Source organism: Achroia grisella, unplaced genomic scaffold (genome assembly GCF_030625045.1).
Source record: "Achroia grisella isolate CSIRO2021 unplaced genomic scaffold, CSIRO_AGI_Agris_v1 utg782, whole genome shotgun sequence".
Lineage (NCBI taxonomy): Eukaryota > Metazoa > Arthropoda > Insecta > Lepidoptera > Pyralidae > Achroia > Achroia grisella.
Genome location: NW_026713022.1, coordinates 1,419,223 through 1,433,162, shown reverse-complemented (window position 1 = coordinate 1,433,162; position 13,940 = coordinate 1,419,223). Strand labels below are relative to the sequence as shown.

Below are 13,940 nucleotides of genomic sequence, written 5' to 3'. Positions count from 1 at the left end.
AAAACTATATTAATAATCGCTTAATTTAAAAGATTTCGATGGCCACACGCAAAACGCTATTTAAATAACGTTACTAATAAGTACTGTTTACGTTTAGATTTTAATGAAAAATATTTAATAAAGTAAAAATGTAGTTTTTTTAGAAGTATGAAGAAGTGAAAACAAGACATGACTGAAACACAATTGAATAAAAAACAAAAAAATCATAAGTATTATGTTATACAATGTCTACTAAGTAGGATTTTTATTATAAAGTATAGGAAAATACTAGTGGAAAAAATAGTGTTTATAGGTTGGTAAAATATGATAGAAAGTAAATAATTAAGTATATATATAGTGACAACGTTTTTGAATAGCTACTACCCATATTATCAAAACAAATGACGTGATATACAATTAGAGAACGTAACTCAATCCAACAAATAAGACCAAAGGTGTGACATTGTATTCTTGATTGTATGTATAAGTGCAAGACAAGACAAGATGGCAAATTAATGAAGATTTATTTCATTTACATCTTGTAGTCAATTGGTTTAACTTTGAAGTAAGATTAGAGACTCTGAATCTCCAATTATTAACGGTGTGTCATTTAGGCTGTGACATCTGAGTAAGTCTGAGATTACAATTACGCATTTCGTTGTAAAGATCAAGTACATTAAATTGCGCAATTTCGAACACAAAGCTTGAAATATAAGAAATGGTCAATAAATAATATTAAAAAAAAATTAGGAGCTACAACTGCAATATAATAATACATTTACAATGTATTTATCTCGGTAACATCTTAATAAGTATCAATATTCAGTAATCTACCAGTAATTTACATGTAAATTTAACGATTTAGTGCCATAAAATTATAATCATAAGATATAATCTTATAATCTCTAGAGACCTTCTCAATATCCTTTGGTTTAATACACTGAAGGTTACAAAGGAAAGTACAAAAAAAAATATTTATATACAAAATTAGAGAGTAAAGATAAAAAGGTTTGTTTCATTGATAAATGTTAGAAACAATTGTTATATCTTAATCCAAATCTCTTGAATTATTACATGTCACAAAGTAACAGCCGTGTCATTCACATAGTCTCGTCATTTAGTTACATCATAACCAGTCCAGTGACAGATTAGTCAACAAACTCCTGCGCACCATTCATGCGCCCACGAGAAGTTCTAAAACTCATTGTAACAATTCTTTCACGTACTTCCCTAGTTTATGTCTTATTAACTATATTATAGAGTTTAATAGTAACCTCACTTACGGTTTAATGAATTTTTATGAAATGGGCGTGCATAACATACCTATATATATTTACATAAAAAAACAAAGCATTGTCACCATTAAAATTAAATTTCTGTGGTCAAAATTATTTTAAGAACAGTATCAAAGTATACTTTTAAAATAGTTAATGATTTTGTAGTTGGTATATTAGAACACTATTAACTTAAATGTGATTGGTATAGTATGTAAATTAAATTAGATCATTTAGATTAAAAATGTTAAGTATAATATCATCGATTTGCTAATACAAACTCAATTTGGACTGGTTTTAATATCCATTTAATGTTAGAAATCGAATTAGTATTTGACTTTGAATTAGATGAATACGAATACAAATAGATACTTAATGTTATTATTGAAAACTGTATTTGATCTAAAATTTTGGTCACGTTAAAATAAAGCGTTCACATAAATATTCTTGGTTTCAGTAATGTATCGATTTCAATGTTTAATTTATCCTATCTCTGTATATTTAATCACTCGACACCATGTGACATTCCGAATGTATTATTAATTTCATATGCTTTTGTGAAAAATTCAGTCGGAATATTGTACCAGTAACCTATCTATCACAAGCTAATTATCAATGCTAGTAATTTAGCATAAAGTAAACGAAAACGTTGGTTTTTATATACAAATAAAAAAACTGTCTTACAAATTCAACCTTAACATTAGCTATCGTATTCAGTAGTCGTATCACAGCGTTATAATATTTGCATAAAGCTTACCTTCTGAAGGAGGTCTGAAGAATCCGTAATAAGTTTGTGCTGGTATCACGATCAGGATTATTTCTGATATACTAAATATAGATATAATACATTTATTTTAAATTTAGATAAAAAAAAATAATTTGAACGATTAGCCGGAACTAACAGACAAAAATTGTAAAAAATGATATTTTGATGTATCTATTTATATTCATATGCATGTAGTAAAAAAATGTTATTTCAATATTACAAACAGACACTCCAATTTTATTTATATGTATCTATAGATAAGATATATTGTTTTGTTAAGTATAAAGAAAATCAAAACTAAAAGCAACTATAACTAACAATAAACAATATCTCCAAATATAAAACTGTTCATTACTCATATTATTAAATTCGAAGAAAGATTATGCCATACATTAGAATGTACAAAGTAAGCAGAACAAAAAAAGCCTTCAAACCATTTGAGCCGATCGTTTCGTCTTGTCAGTTGGGAGCCGCATCGCGGAGCCATCATTAAACGAAATCTCAGCAATCATTCATCATCAACAGTGATTTGACCAGCGGTTAACCTGCCAGAAGGCGAGGCTCCCGAGGTAGTCATTGAGAAAAAAAATAACGCAGACTTTAAAATGTTTAATAATACCACAGGTTTGAAATATTGAAATTATGTTCCGTAATTACAGGATTTTTTCTCAAATTAATAAATAGAACGAACTAAATTGCTTTCTACGTTAAACATGAATCTCAACCTATAATGTCGTCTTTTAAATTAATAAATTAGACATAAATTAGAGAATATTTGATAACAAACAAGTATATATAGTCCTTAATATATATACCTAGAATTATAAATTTTACTCAAATTGTTCATGCTATATTAATATTTTTTTGGTATAAGGAACAAATACTACCTAATCAACCAAAATTTCAGTTCGTGCTCGTAATATAGGAAATATAAAAGAAGCAGTATGTATTCACATTATCTGGCATTATCATGCATAATTTTCGGCACGCGAATATAGGGGCGAAAACCGGTGAACGGTAGCAATTCTGGTGTATTAACATGTTTTTATTTCTTCTAAAACATATGTGGAGGATATCCGGCGTAGTTCATAAGGGATCATTATATGTACTGCAATACACTCGTTCTGCTAAAATGCGTTTTATAAACTTGTTCGCCTGATTAACGAGTCTTCACATTTGCATAAAAAAATAATTTTGTCGTTTTTTGGTATCCAAATGTAATTTTAATCAGTCATTCACATCTTAACTTGAATTAGCAAGTTATTTTTACATGGCAAAAACATGTGTTTCATTAGTCGATATCGTAGCATTTAATTGTATAAATCAAATAATTTAGTTAGCAAATGTTGAAACTTAAAGACTTTAATTAAATTCATTTTTAGTCCTTTAGTAGTGGGAGCATCGATTCTTTCTCAGAACACTGTTTTGTTGATTGACTATTATATCGGTGAATAATTTTGTTATTGTATTGTAGAAGTAGCATTATCAGTCGTTTTTACGTGTAATTCATGGTGTGAAAATTCATCTTTGCAATCATGTATTGCAATTTGATTAAGTTGGTAACGTAATTTAAAACAATAAAGATATATAAGCTTTTAATTTCAAAACCAAGAGTGAACATGAAACTAAAAACAAACATCATTGTGAATACACGAAAACCGCACCTCGACAGAGATAAAATTAGTTTCACTTATTACAAATGGTTGTTTAAGTGAATCAGAGGCAGTCTTACAGATAAAGAATCATGTTAATGAGTTGCTTCCTTTTAAAAAGATTAAAACTTGCACGGAAGAATTAAATCCATTCGCCTACCTAATTTCAAACTGGATTCTAATGAATTATTATACTGTTATCGTAACGCTTACTATAACTTTAAATCAATTTATTAATATTATATGTATTTGGTATATCTCACATGTTAACAGCGCTTAAAATAGGTACTCCTTATAAATGGCAAGTCATTGGGTTGATAAGAATAGTATAAACATTGTTCATGATTACTATTCCATGTGTATTTTAAAATTTATGAAAAAGTTAGACAATACAATATAGTTTGTTACGGTCATTCTAGTCACGTGATGTCAAGTCAGTCCAATACCGCGATGATAGCAATTGCATAAAGTACGTACCTACTACACAGGAATTTAATACTTATTGTTACTCATCAATCAATACAGTACATATAAAACTGCTAGAAATAATTGTATACTTGTTTACAAAACACTAAATATCTTTATGTAGGTACTTAATCGTGAAATTGGAACTCTTGTTCAACCAAATTTTTTTGCAAGAGCGTAAATTGCATACAGGCTTTTTTTCTCTATTTAACACATATATTAGGTGACCAGGTATTTACAAAAAACCTTTTATAACGCTCTTCATGCAAAGTTTCGACCAAATTACTTTATACATATTTGCATTATCTGTTAATCAATAATAAAACTTTATTGAAGATGTGTGTTATAAAATAATACTCACACTGTAAGCGTAGGAAATCAACTTCCTCTGTGGATTTAGAACCATTTATATTACTTCACACTCTTATGTCAACGTTTAATAACACTAATTAGTTCAAACCATACACTTTTATATGAGACATCCGACTAACAAATGTTGGAGATCAGTCAAGTTCAAGATCTCATGAACCAGTCACGACAAGTCTACTAAGATGTTATGAAATTGTATGACTCACATACAACATCTGACAGTATATTTGTTCATTGCTTGCTAATTTATGGAACATTACATATTATGATTATCATAAAACAAATTTAAATACGTTGCTTTAATTAGGTAAAGATATTACAGTATACTTACACAAAGTTAGTTACCTAATTGTATTTTGAGAATTATTTATTATCCTAAATTACAAACATCTAAAGTCCTAATATCGTATCTGGCTGATATCAAAAAGTTTATGTTGTTTTTAATTTATGATTTACTCCCTAGTAAAGACAATGCTAATAATAAAGCAAAATTTATTTTATGAAATGGCAGTATTGGCCTCTTACAACTTTGTATTCAAACATACTCAGCGAAATGTTAAGTGTTGCTGTACCCACATCTTCAACAATTGACAATAGCTGTCCAACTCCAACAGAACAGTAGTGACGATTTGTATATTTTTTTACCACTATATTTATTTAAGTATATACTATTCTGTCGGAGCTGGAGAGATTTATTTCAAGACTTAATTCAGAGAGACTTATTTCAAAATAAGGTTTTTTTTTACTATATATTAGACAACCAATACAACCTAACGTTATTGCCTAAATTGAAAACAAATGCTTGGAAATAGCAAAATTATCTACTCATATTGAACAAACGTCAGTCGGCATAGTCATTGAGAAATAGCCACCATGAATTATCAACTATCCTGACCCCAGCAAATGTGCGACCGTTATTATACAAAAGAATATTCAGCATTCCACAAGCTGTCAACAATTATGGACCTTCGCAGGACATGGGGTTCGGCCCTTTGATATTAACGTCTGGATTTTTTCTAGGCTTCCAATTTAGTAGCGAGCTAAACATAATGGAGGTCGAATGAGTATGTCTGCAATTTCACCTTTCTGACCCTATCTTGTATCCTATTAACTTTATAAGTGTGCACTAAACATCTTGAGATGAAGAGTTGAATTATATGGGCTATATCTTGAAAGTAATTACTCCTATATTGCCAGCGGAATCTTAAAGCGTCGGGGTTGCCTATGTGTAGTTTTACAAAACACACAACCTGATTTTATCACGCATTGTTGGGCTTAGTAGATCTAATATTGAGGTCAATAAAAATATCCTATATTTTAAATTGGACCAAATTACACACAGTAAGCCAAATTTCATATACCATGGAAGTAATTTTGGACTATATGCGAATATACAAGGATGTTACAAACGAAGTGAGTAATACAGCAGTTGTACTTTGACATTATAATAAAAATATCAGAGTAAGTACTAGTTCTAATAAAATACATAAGAAAATTGTAAGTGCTCATGACGTAACATATTTTTATGAACAGTGTTACGAACAATGTTGATAGATACAATAGCATGTTATTGATAATTTATTCATCTCTAGAATTTAGCTATATTTATACATTCTTATTTAAAAATAAACGACACAGTATTAATAAATGAATAAACGGGTATATTTCAGTGTTTACGAGCCATAAAACTCGATTACAAAAGGTTGCATTTTGTTAATACGTACTGGTACTTAATTGTTTTACTAAAATCTTATTTGGTATGTTGCATCGTTTACCTCTTTGTCTCACTCAATTGTTTAAACATGAAGTTGTCCTTTTCACTCACTAGTCCATTACTGTGACTCTTGAGAGACCGCAGATCCTTGTTATCATTAGCACCTCAAGCACTCCCACGGCATATTTCCAAATACATTCCCATCCTGGGAAACATTCTATTTGATCTGAATGCCGTTTGCGTTGGCTGTTCGAAAATGTAAACCCATTTATAAAGCAAGCGGCGTGTATTTATAATGAGCAAAAATTTAGCAGTTGCAATTATTTAAATTAAATTTTAAGTAAGTCACTTACCACGGTCTGAATTTACCAAAAACAGCATTAGGGATTAAATAAAATTATTTATATTAATGCAAATACAAAATGTCTTAGGAAATATATTTGTAGCTTTAAATTAAAATTATATATATTTCTATTTTTTATTTACAATCAAAAAATAACAGTAATTCGTAAATATTAAAAAAAAGAATTTACATAACATTAAACTTTATATTCGTTTGGTTTCTTTGGTTTCGATTATTCAGCATGAGTCCTATTATAGTGATCGTTAGCCCACCCCGTGTACAGCTGACCCTCATTTATACTTAGTTACCTACATAAAAAATAAACAAGTATAGGCGTTGTTTAATTTTACCGGTCACCTGGCTTTGGAAGTTATTTTAGTAATCCCTAAGACCCATTTCCGTTATAATGTAACCCGCTTCGTGTGTTTACGTATATATGATTTTTTTATACATCCTGTAGATAATATCCAAAATTGTGTAATAAATAAACAGATAATAGTAAATAGGTGTATCATTAAAATTATACTGAGATATTAAACACCCACTTCTCACATTACTATACTAAATTAGTATCATTTAGAGTTACTGACATAGAGATATTTGACAAATATTTAACTGATATAGCTCTAATATTACTTATAGTATCATTTTAATTATATTTTTTGTTATCGCAAACTTTCTGGCTAATCGTGGATATTTTCTAAAACCGAGTGTGACTCACAGCTCATTATTTAGGCATGCAATGAAAACTAAAAATATAGTGAGACTGTATAACAGTCTCACAGGGGTCGAGGCCGAGCCACAACTGGTAGAGTCAACCCACTCTATGCCCCTTTGTGACCATACTTTTTACGTAAAAAATAATAAGGCTCTATTATATGCAAATAAATTGTCGAACCTTCAAACTACTTTCATAATTCAGGCCCGTGAAGAGTATTTTATTTTAGCAGCTAAATGTGTTTCAAGATATTAATCTTGTCAATTAGTTTTGTAAATAAATCATTCAAGATAACATAAACTAGCATTATAATAAAGATAGATTTTATTTTAGAGTACAAAATCAAAAATTTATTAACCAATTTTGAATTCTACATTATTAGAGAGTAACATGTTTTCGTATTTTATATTGAAAAGTTCTGTACTCAATCAATGCGAAGGGGAGTGACGTGCTAGTCAATTTTCTTACCAGCAAAACAAGTTACAAAAAAAACAGATTTTATCTAAGTCAGTGAAATTTGTAAATAGTACATAGAATAAGATAATTTGTTATATACTTGTACTTTTAACTTACCTATTAAACATGCAATGGAACTAAAAATACTGTGAGTCTCGAAGGGGTCGAGGCCAAACACAACTTGCAGAGTAAACGTTGCTCTACAGTTTAATATGACCACACTACGTTTTATTTCAGGAATATATATCCCCAAAAGAATTGCCCTCGAATTCAATACCTAATTATACTAAATGCATGTTTCCATCCCATAACGTTTCTTTTTTGAGATTGCATAATTTGTCTTTTCAGCAGTTCCAGATGTTTAAATAATTTGTAAAAACATTGCGCTAAATTTACTCAACAACGCATAATAAACTGCACCAGAATTTATATTACTTAATTACCAAAGAGTATGTCAATATCAAATCAAACAGGTAAAAGAAAACATAAAATATTATGAACTTCAAACCTGTATCTGATTAAACATTTTTATCAAGTATCTATTTTTATTGTTACCAACTTCTGTTGGACAATACCTACAGGGCTGATAGTTATAGAAGAGAAACAAAATTTAACAGGCATGAAAAGGCATCTCATGATTAGCAACTCCCTCAGCGTTGACAACACGAGATAAATTAGAAACATCCACTATCATTTCAACTATTAATTCTCTATGGTTAACTTTTGTCTACCGTCGTCGTTATTCGTTAAAATAGACAATAAATATCTCCCATATGGAGTGATTTTTTTACGGAATATAACTTGCCGGTTGCGTTTACACTTTACGGGGAACTTGTAAGGATGATAAGATCAGCATGAGGTCAGGTCAGTTATCACATTGTGGTAAATTCACCAGGAACACGTACGAGTAGACTCCGAAAGATCAGCAATAAAGGAATGTAATATAACAATATTACAAAGATAAGAGGATGAAGTCTAGTTGGTTAGGCCGGCCAATGGTCATGGTCACATTGACGAAATCAAGGCAGAAGTGGCAGTCATGCTATTTTTTCTTTCCTGAAATGGATTAAAATCAATGAAATAGAGACGTTCCCAATACTAACAAACCCTTCCCGACCCCAAAAATATGTCCATGTCCATAAATAAATTTTGAAATGATATATGCATACGGACGTAAGCATAACAAAGCACTTATTTGAAACGAAACATTAGAACAACTCATAAGATTTTACGTGACAATAATGCGAAGTCATTTTTATTTACGTTTTCAAATAAAATATTGTACTACCACTCAACTCGCATATAAAACGCTGTCATAAACTTTTTACAACCGGAACAAAATTCCTGAAACAAATAGTAAACTAAAGTCGCTTTAATTTATTTGTAACGCTCCACTAAGGAAATAAAGTGAGGCATTTATCCCGTGAAGAACTTGTACAATGGTCACTGTAGTCGCAGGAAGTCACTGTTTAGCTTATCTGGATGGCACGGCGAGTATTCGAGACCTGTTTACCTGTACAGTTTGTATGAATGAACCAAACTTTAATTACATTTTAACTGTACGAATCAAAAGTAGTTTTTAAACAGCTAGTAAAATCTAGAATTCTTTAAAGAAATGTTTGATTGTTCATATTTTTTTAATCAATAATATTATTACAATTCAACAATACCAAATATTACCGTCATTAAAAAATTACATAAATAAAGCACACCGTATTTAAGTAAGTCTGTTTGCCCTTTTATTTATAAATATAGGAATACATGTAGCACAAATTATGCTACCAATTTAATACCCAAATATGCTACCAGTCTCGAACCTTGCAAAACAATGCTGACTTTTGTTGCAAAACAAAACAGACTATGGTGTTTTTTGAAGTCATAGGAGTCCGTCCATTAATTACGTGTGGCTCGAAAGGAGGGGAGGAGGGGTTCAGCAAAAATCTGGGTGTAGTAGATTGTTGGTTGGATTGAGTTGACGTGTATTTATTTTTTCGTCAACCGCGCGATTTCTAAACCGAAAATGAAATGAATAACATAAAATTATGCTTTATACCTGTATTTACAGATAACATTAAAAAAAATTAACGCTTCCTTGTAGATAGTAAAAAGTACAAGGGATTTTGGGTGGAGGGAGTCTGTAATAATGTGGGGTACACTTGGCAGAATTTGTTAATACTGTAATCTAAACATTAATTAATGGGAAGAGAGGTACGGTGTAATTTAAAGTACATGTAACTATAACATTTACAACTTAAGCTAGGTTCTAAATGTTATGACATTTTACAAGCAGATATTAGAATTACAGGTCGTAATAAGTATCAACTATTTTGATATAAATTTTATTCAAATTGAAAAACTTGGCTAATTGTATTCCAAATAGAATTCTAACTTCAAATTTACATGAAATATCTAAGTTACATGAAGCTTTTTGGAAGCTATAAGGCACTTAGGTAGTTACCGGTCCAAACCTTGCATTCTTAACCAAATTTATGTTTATTTTTGTGAGTCTGTTATTACCAAGTTACTCTGTACATACTATGCAAATACTTTCACTACCCAACTTAACAATTAGAGCAAATACAAATTACAGTAGTTACTATACACTACTAAAACACATGTGATATAGAGGTTCTCAACTACATTAAACCATAAAAAAGGCTTTGCACGCCAATATAATAAAGATTAACACTGATATTATCGCTGTACCACCAACAATAAATTATAGACAAATGCTTCCCAAAGGACAGTTTATGGACTGCCCTCTAGGATAAAGATCGTTCATGCAGATTTCATAGATTCAACCATGTTTGTTAAACAATGCAAGCTTGTAGATTGTAGGTTGCTATCCCAAAGGAATATGTAACGCCATGTACGCGCTTGATCGTTTGTCGAAATAATTCTCGAAGATTCGCATCCGACCGATTCAAGTTTATACTGTTTTTCGAACTGAAATTTATCATATTAATCAAATTTTAAATAATAATACGACAGTGTTGATTTTAATAATACATCTGCTCACGGTCTAATAAAATTCTATACGTAGGTACAAACTGAAGTTTTCAGCAGAATGTTTTATTTTACTGCGGAAATTTCGTCTTTGCGATTTCATTGTACATGATAACCAGACTATATATTATCTTATTTTTTGTGTCAAATGTTTATATGCAAACGGCTACCGATTTTTATGAAATTTTATATGCATATTAAGTAGGTCTGAGAATCGGCTACTACCTATTTTTCATACCCCTAAGTTATAAGGAGTGGACAATCCTTATCACTTAGGGGAATGAAAAAACATTATTTTTTTATTCTTTGGACAACATTTTTTATTTATATTTTTTTGTGTGTGTGTGTGTCATTAAAAAATACACACAACCCCAAAATTTTCCTTTACCCTTATATCACCAACCCCTATATTTTTATAGCGTAATTAATTTATACGGCAAAACAACGTTTGCCGGAAGTTACATATATGTACTACGAAAAATATTGCATCAGCTACGCAATACATTTGTGCTATCGATACAGAATACCTATCAAATTGTAATATGCACACTGAATACATAACATAACTGTCTACATGGAATTCCTCAAGTTTTTATATTTAGCATAAACACAGTCATGACATTTTGTATGCAAATCATAATGACTTAAGCAAATAAACCATTACAACGAATCACGTTATTTATACATATTTAACAAAATGTGGTTACCCACTTGCTTATGTATACATAATGTATTTACATATACGTACAGAAGAATATGAACTAAGAAACAATATTAGCGACATTTTCCTTGGTTGTCTAGCGGTTTAGTACACCGCTTTCGTTCCAATAGTTACGGGTTTGATTTCTCAAACGGTGCAAAAATATGTATTCATGAAAACTAGGTATTTCTATGTATTTAGAAAATAAAATCGTATTATTTATATCATTTGAATAGTATCTATAATATAAGGTTTGCTTAGCGTGGGACTAAGTGGCGCTGTGTTAATTGTCCAGTTTATTATAGTTTGGTATTGAGGCGTAAATATAACTAGGCGCGTTTAATACTTGCTAGTTGATATATATAATATAATAAACACAAGTTATGTAGATAAATGAGTTAATGTAATTAATTGGTAAGATGTATTATGAATTAATTTAACTATCTACACAGAGGTGTCAAAACCGCAATATGAACATTATTTTAATTATCATTATTTAAAAAACTTTAAACTAAACTAAACTAATTCCTTAGTTGACTACTCTATGTAAGTACATAGATAAACAATCTATGTTGTAATATTAGTCGTTCATGATGTAATATTTTAACTTTAAAGTTACACAATATCGTTACTTATTATTTATTTTATTATAAGATTTTCTTTTTAAAAAATAGAATTTACACCTGTGTTAGTTTCGTATCAATTTAACGAATAATTACTTCAATACAACGATACAAACATTATGTTAAACTAACTACAATATCTTTTACTACACTATGTCGGTACAGAATCCACATTGTGCGAAAGGATTGTTAATAATACGTACTAATGAACCCATTGCCAGCAATGTACCATGTCAGTATGACCTCCACGCGGCCCCCCCTGGACTTCATCGGACGAAAATGGAATAGAGGGCTTATGGAACGGCTCACCGCCAATCCCTGATGGATACAACTTTAGCCTGAGGGCACTTATAAGGGGTTCGAGTCCTGACTAAAGCCAACGTAATATCCATCCCCATTGGAATGGGACAAGGAATCGGTCAGAGAGGATAAATAGTATATAGGAGCCAACAGAATAACAGCGCTGCAGGCTTAGTTACTTATTCATAATTGCGGCACATAAAACTTCTATATAACTACCTCCATTTCAATATTTTCTATTTAGTATATTTTTTCTGTAGATACCTTAAATATATTGCATAAAGAGTTTATATGTAAGTATTATATATATCTGGTAAGTAGCTGGCACTCATGGTGCTACCGAATTCACGTTTCCGAAATATCACAAGTAAATTTAATGTACAATAAATATTACATCCCCCCCATAATTGAATTTCGTTATCAAAAATACTTATTTATCAGTATAAAATAAGAGTAACTACTAGCTTCTTATTAAAAAATTGGTAAGAATGTGAATAGGAAAATCCCAATGTCAATATGATTCAACATTCATTTATTTTAACAAACTTTTAGTTAAGAAAATTACTTATTAAATAAGTCGTAGAGCGTATTAACTGATTGCTACTGACATCACATTATCTTATTTCATAATCATGATCTCATTTTATTATTACAACAATAACTTAATGTAATGTAAATAAAACTTTTTCAATTGACAATCGTACTCGTAATAAACCGGTAACGGAAAGTAACATAACCTCTAAGTCATAAGATTTAGAATGAGATACTATTTCTAGTTCCTACCTACAAATACAGCAATTAATATACATAATTGCATTGCACTAAGTGTCTACATATATAGCAAAGATCCTGTTGCTCATTGACAAAATCAATGCCGGCATTCTCGAAGCATGCAAAAAGTATAAAAAAAATAATACTCACTCGTATAACTTCGTGTAAGTTGTGATTCGATTGTTTTCAATTCCAATATATCAAGTATTGAATATATAACTAAAAAATTTGGCACTAAATTGTTCACTTGTTTATTTACGATCTCTCGAGACAGCGAGTCGAGTACACGCATGCGCAGGACAACCAAGTTTTGAAAAGGCCAGTGCGAAACTGACAGAATGAATGGTGACTTGACTTGACTCGAGCGTGTAGCTGTGTTGCCTGTTCGAAATTTTAATTTACAATGTTTGTAGTGAGAAATAAAAGTTGTATACATATATAACAAATGAGACAATACTGGGAGATCCTAACATTGATAAATACAACTGCGTACCTCACCTCCATGTTCAGAATAATTATATTCTCTGATGACATGAAGTTAAGATAAAAATTTTAATTCTAAGAACCTGTTCACCATCATACTCAATGAACTGCAAATATAACGTTATATTGTATGTAGTTTGTCAGAATAATGTAAAATTTGGGATATTTTACAAAATAATCAAAAGTACGATAATTTAGGTTACAATACAAAATACTCCCTTAAAATCGGGAGTATTCACAATACTGGTTAAAACGTTGAATGTGTGAGTGAATGAACTAGAATAAGTGCACAACGATGGGTTTTGTTTGAGCGAATGACAC

The 13,940-nt window shown here is 30.4% G+C and overlaps 1 protein-coding gene across 1 annotated transcript in view; it reads right to left on the bottom strand.

Moving 5' to 3' along the window:
* The window catches only part of LOC131851196 (MOXD1 homolog 1-like), a 54,633-nt gene extending 41,285 nt beyond the window's left edge, over positions 1-13,348 (bottom strand). Inside the window, exon 1 of the mRNA XM_059201650.1 lies at positions 13,287-13,348. The gene's annotated coding sequence lies outside the window, so the exon portion shown is untranslated. The remainder of the gene's footprint in view (positions 1-13,286) is intronic.
* Positions 13,349-13,940: the final 592 nt, after the last annotated feature.